Source organism: Atractosteus spatula (assembly GCF_055471065.1).
Source record: "Atractosteus spatula isolate fAtrSpa1 chromosome 10 unlocalized genomic scaffold, fAtrSpa1.hap1 SUPER_10_unloc_15, whole genome shotgun sequence".
NCBI classification, from domain to species: Eukaryota; Metazoa; Chordata; class Actinopteri; order Semionotiformes; family Lepisosteidae; genus Atractosteus; species Atractosteus spatula.
In genome coordinates, this window is record NW_028296618.1 from 70,081 (window position 1) to 75,633 (window position 5,553).

General features: G+C 39.1%; 3 non-coding genes across 3 annotated transcripts; 2 read left to right on the top strand and 1 right to left on the bottom strand.

The window, feature by feature from the left end:
* Positions 1 to 74, top strand: trnat-agu (transfer RNA threonine (anticodon AGU)). The gene has a single exon. It is a non-coding gene; the product is annotated as a tRNA-Thr (tRNA).
* Positions 75 to 3,843: 3,769 nt separating this feature from the next.
* On the bottom strand, positions 3,844 to 3,954 carry trnal-caa (transfer RNA leucine (anticodon CAA)). The gene is made up of 2 exons: positions 3,917 to 3,954; positions 3,844 to 3,889 (listed from the first exon to the last, which is right to left on the bottom strand). It is a non-coding gene; the product is annotated as a tRNA-Leu (tRNA).
* Positions 3,955 to 5,248: 1,294 nt separating this feature from the next.
* On the top strand, positions 5,249 to 5,331 carry trnal-uaa (transfer RNA leucine (anticodon UAA)). The gene has a single exon. It is a non-coding gene; the product is annotated as a tRNA-Leu (tRNA).
* The last annotated feature ends 222 nt before the right edge of the window (positions 5,332 to 5,553 follow it).

The window sequence follows — 5,553 nt, forward strand, 5'->3', positions numbered from 1 at the left end:
GGCGTCGTGGCTTAGTTGGTTAAAGCGCCTGTCTAGTAAACAGGAGATCCTGGGTTCAAATCCCAGCGGTGCCTGTCATCCTGTCTTCGCGCACCGTTTATTGTTACAGACAATATTCTTCAGCATTATGTTTAAATGAAATGTTCATTTCGTTTTTGGCACGACTTGTTTTTCAAGAAATCCACACATTGCGAAAGATAAATTGCTCATCTTTCTTATCAGTGCAAAAGAATTACTGCCAGCAGGCAAGAAAATGACAACGATTTTTTTTTTTTACTTTAGCCAAAAATCTGTGAATGTAGAAAAAATACGACGTGTGTCAGTTTCTATGGCACACTCAGTCAGGGTGTCCTTCAGTTAAACACAACGTTAGTAGATCAAACGCACCCAGAGACACACTTCGAATTAATCCGATCTAAACATTACCTTCTCTAAATGTGATTGAGTTTCTTTCCACGTCCTTAGCCATCTTGATGTTTGCAGAGATTTTCAACTTTTGACACGAGTCAAACTACAAGTAAATAGTTGAGTACCTAAGTCAATATCACCGGGAATGTGAATATAAATGTAAACATCAATATTTCTGCTGTCTCCTGAGAAACACAAGTATAGAGTCAAAACACAATAAATAATGCTAAAAAAACTGTTCAGTTAACACCCAGATGTGACAAAACACATTTAAGACTTGCATCCCCTTTAAATATGTATTTCCTTAATATCAGTTCTCTTCCCTCCCCAGGATACCTGCAAATTCACTATCGCACATTAAAGGCTGTGTGTAAGTCTTACATGTGTTCTGTCACATCTGGGTGTTAAATTAATAGATGTGTTGTGTTATTTAATATGATTTGACTCCACGCTTGTGTTTCTCGGGAGACAGCAGAAATATTGGGGATTTGCGGCTACAGAAAAGAATGTGAACTTTACAGGCAAAAGTAAGGTTACGTTAAAGAAACAAAAACTTATTGTCACCCTTTTCAACTTGATTATTTAAGACATTTGTTCGGAATAGTATATCTTCTCGTGTCTGTGGCTGTTGTCCTACAATAACGGTTGTGAAATAGCAGGAATGTGCGGAAAGAATCGGGATGGAACAGAAGACTCATCTAGTTGATAGTAAGGTTGTGTAGGACCGCACACACTACGATGTCAGTGTTGAGTAGCGTGGTTTAAAAGCTTCTTCACGAACCGGGAAGGAGTAGAAACCTAAAGTCTTCTTATCCGTAATCAGACACGTTATCCATTGTGCCACTGGCGTTTGCATCGCATTCCCATACAGCACCACATTGAGTTCAGAGCAGCTAGTAATACTGTACATCGCCACGGTCAACATTTTCTCAATTAGATTCATGTGTTTTGTACGTGTGTCTAATTACTCCGTCTTTCATTATGTCTGGTTTAAAATAATGTATCTTTAAAACAGACAAAGGGTTTATGAGTCTCCCTGAAATTCACACACGAAGAATAAAAGATATCGCGTTTAAAAAGAATACAAAGATGCCGGCGATAGAAAACGGAGAGTCTTAAGTGCGCGCTATCACTGAACTAAACTCCCGATCGGTAACTTGTCGGCGGGTTTTTAATTGTGTTAGGAAGCGCAAACAGTCAACAGTGTACATTTTAAAGGTCTAAGCAAAACAATCAGACTTGAGGATTAATCAGAACAGGAGCCTCTACTTCTTTGTATACTGAGGTTTCGGGTGAACATCAAAGTGAAAGACAAATTCGAAATTTTCACTTTTTGATTAAGGAACAAGAAAACACCATCATTTGAACTGGATTCAAACCAGGGACATAAGAAACGCCTGCTGTTGTTGTCTACAGTCTTAAGAGCTAGCAACTGAGCTATCGAGAGGTCGGAAAGTAAATGTTTTGTCACACGCGTAGCCCAATGCAGTGTAGTGTTCCTCTTTATTTAAATCCCAGTTCGATATCAAAATACTCACTCCCATAGTCTCGTTTAGTAGAAGAAATGGACCAGGCTTCTACTCTATAAACGTCCATAGTTCTTATAAAACATTTGAAGGGACATCGGTGCAGGCAGAAATCGACTCTTTTTCTAGTGGGAACAGGATCACATAAAAACTTTCTTTTGAATTGAGAAGAGGATCATGGTGACACTCAAAACATACTTGCCTTTGCTTCTTTCGAGGACGAATGGATTATTGAACTGCAAACATCGGAACATCGGATCAAATCTCTCCACTACTGCAGTTGCTTCTTTGAGAGTTTCTTCAAATATTTCAACTGAAGGTCAAATTCAATCTTACGGATTTTGGTTTTCTTTTGATCGAAATTGTATTAAAATCCGAGCCTCTTTCACAGTTGTATAATACTTTCCCCTGCATCCTCAGATAAAAATTCTAAATACCACAAAGTTACAATATATGGAATAGCATTTATTTTTAAATGTATTTTAAAATTTGCATTTATTTAGAGCTACATTTAGTGCTAGGTAAAGATAACATTGCTAATATTGATGGAGTACAAATGGAAGATGGATTTATGAGCTAAAAGTGCTAAAACGCCTCTTGTAACAACTAAGGACTCGTAGCAAGATTTATTTTCAAATCCAATCTTTGCTATTGCATTGCGTATTATGTAAACACGACCAGTTCCGGTTTCTGGTGCGTGCATTTTTTTCAAACTGAAATTCACAAGAACATTTTTCAAGATGCGCCATGTCCCAAAACCGTTTATCAGGACTACTATTAATATCAGGTGAAAGCAGTACAAAACATAAATTTAGCCGAAATATTAAGAGACTATTGTCTGTCAGCTACTAAGCCATGTTCAGCCAACGCTAGAAATATTGCTGCTCTCCTAAAGTAGCAAAAGACCGCCAACCCAACTTAGAAACAGAACACAAAGGCTCAAACCGACGGGAGTGGGATTCGAGCCCACGCGTGCAGAGCCCAATAGATTAGCATTGCAAATTCGTGCCAAAACTATTGAGATACATCAGAATCGTACCTGTATTTCTTTGGATTTTAGGAAATTTATTTCAGCGTGTTTATTTTTTCTGCCTGTGATCTCGGAAAGAAAGACCCACTACCTGTTCACCGAAATATTCCGGGAGTTTGCTGTGGTTTAAGAGGAGTGTATGAAGGTAATAAAGGAGGGAGGACACGTGAATTGTATAGCTGCTGAACCCGGACACACACCGTCTCCAGCTACTGTTGGAGATTTACAGTTCAGAAAACTGCTGTCTCGAGCAGAAACTGATCTTCCTGCTTTAGTCAAGGTTATTGGAATCGGAGGTTACCGTGGGGTATAGCGCTTATATCTCTCTTCTCTGGCTAAACGGACAAGTTTAAGTTTACAACTGTAAAGTATAGAAATAGACAAAAAAAAAAGCTAAAATACTTCAGTAAGGCCGAGCAGATAGGAAAGTTTAATAAAATGTTCTGTAAATCAATTTCCCTCGATTTCCGAACTCTCTGTTCGAGCTCTGATATAATCTCTCTGCTCCTGCCGCTGTCACTGGGAGAGTGACTACATTCGGTAGGGCTACAGGTTGATTTCACAATGCCACATTTAATTAAATAAAGGATAAACCACAAGGAAAACAGATATGTTTTAATAAATCTTCTTCTGGCTTTATATTTCGGTCTTTCACATTGGAATACATACTTTGCAGTAAATCTTTACTCGATTACAGGCAGCCCGAACGTAAGGGAGAATCGAAGCCTATTTGACTTTCTGCTAATCACATTGAAGTGTTCACGAAGCATTTCCCTGCCCATCATGTGCCCGCAAACCGGTTTATCCGTTTTCCTCTTCCTGTCATTGTCAGCGAGCGCAACAAGAAGGGAAAATGCAGGACAGAGAAAAGGTATTATTTGTCAGGAGTGGGATTTGAACCCACGCCTCTATTCAGAGACTAGAACACCCAAGCAATGGAAAGACAGGAGCCCTTGAGTCTGGCGCCTTAGACCGCTCGGCCATCCTGACGAACTACGTTCAGATCTCTTAAAAGCACCAGTAGTTCACTAAACTGAGAAATGCTTTGCTGGATAAACGTAAAATTGCCTGTTGTAGCCTAAACGGACCGGGAAATTAAATATTCGGATCGATTCAGAGTGTGCTTTACAGCCTTCTTGTAATATTTTGATCTGCTAGGGCGCAGTCGTTTTTACAATCTGGATTATTTCAAAAAGACCGACATCAGTGTAATACAGCTTTCACGTTTGGGAACAGACCTTGTATTGTACATTTCTTATAGGTTTATTTTCCTGATTGCAACATACTGTGAAGCATAGAAGCCAGCTGCATAAATCTCTATTACACGTCATTTATGAAGGCGTTTCAAATAGCAGCCACTGCAGGATTAACGCTTTTGGAGCATGTATTATATTGTAAATAATCTTATTTAAATAAGCTTAAATTCGCATACTGTTTTTCAGACAGCGCAAACCAGTCTGACCTCCTACAACTTTCTGTGCCGCTGAGTAGATCTTAAAACAGCTGCAGCCAGAGTAGCCGTAATGGCAACCCACTGCTTTGAGATCGGCTTTTCTTATTCTGCAGAACCACCGGCATCGGAATATACTGATCCGCATAAGAAGCGCTTTCGGTTTCTGATCGTTTTTATTGAGCGCTGCTCTAACTTTACATTTGCTCGTACTAGTTTTTCCCATGAAAAAAGACATTTCCCTCATTACATGATTTCACTTTTTTATTTTCAACAAGTAGAAAGAAATAAAATATAATTCCATATAAGAGACACAGGTTGGATGGTTGGTGGTCTAAGGTGTTGCGTTTAGGTTGCAGCTTTTCCTGGAGACCTTTGTTTAAATCCTACTTCTGACAAAGTAGAAACGAAAAAATCCCTAAGTAGAAAGCATCTCGCATTTCACGTGTTTAATGTTAATTGTCTCAGCGGTTGCCTCGGTGAATGATGGATCTTCTCTCTTGCAGGGTGACGGCAAACTTCTTCAGAGAGGGGATCTCCCACGCACGGCTTTTCTTCATCAAAAGCGGAGACAAAAGAAACAGACTTCAAACTGAAATTAATTACTTCTTGATCGTTTATGACCGTCTTTAAAAAGCTGAGAGAAGGCGAAAACGTCTTTCGAAATGAGGAAATGTCTGCTGACAGTAAACACAGCTCCTCTTTAGTACTGTGCTAAGTACCCGTTTGTTGCGCGGCAGAACGGGGTACGTTTCTGTGACAGGGCCCTGGTTTATTTTTTTAAATAGTTGAATCATATTGAAATGTTAAACAACGGAGATAAAGTCGCTGTTGACCAGGATGGCCGAGTGGTTAAGGCGTTGGATTTAAGACTTAATGGACAAATGTCCATGTGGGTTCAAACCCCACTCCTGGTAGAGTCTTGTAAATATTTTGAAGTGAGAGGTAACTTTTAAGACTTACACTCTATTTAAATGTCATTTTACTTAATTTCAGTTCTCTTCACTCCCTGGGATAACTGAACTCACAATCGCATACTGAAGGCTTTATATGCATTATCTGTGATACAGCTTCTAATAAAGACGGAATGAAACTGTATTAATAATAAATGACATTGTTTTAAATAAACGTGTATTGAT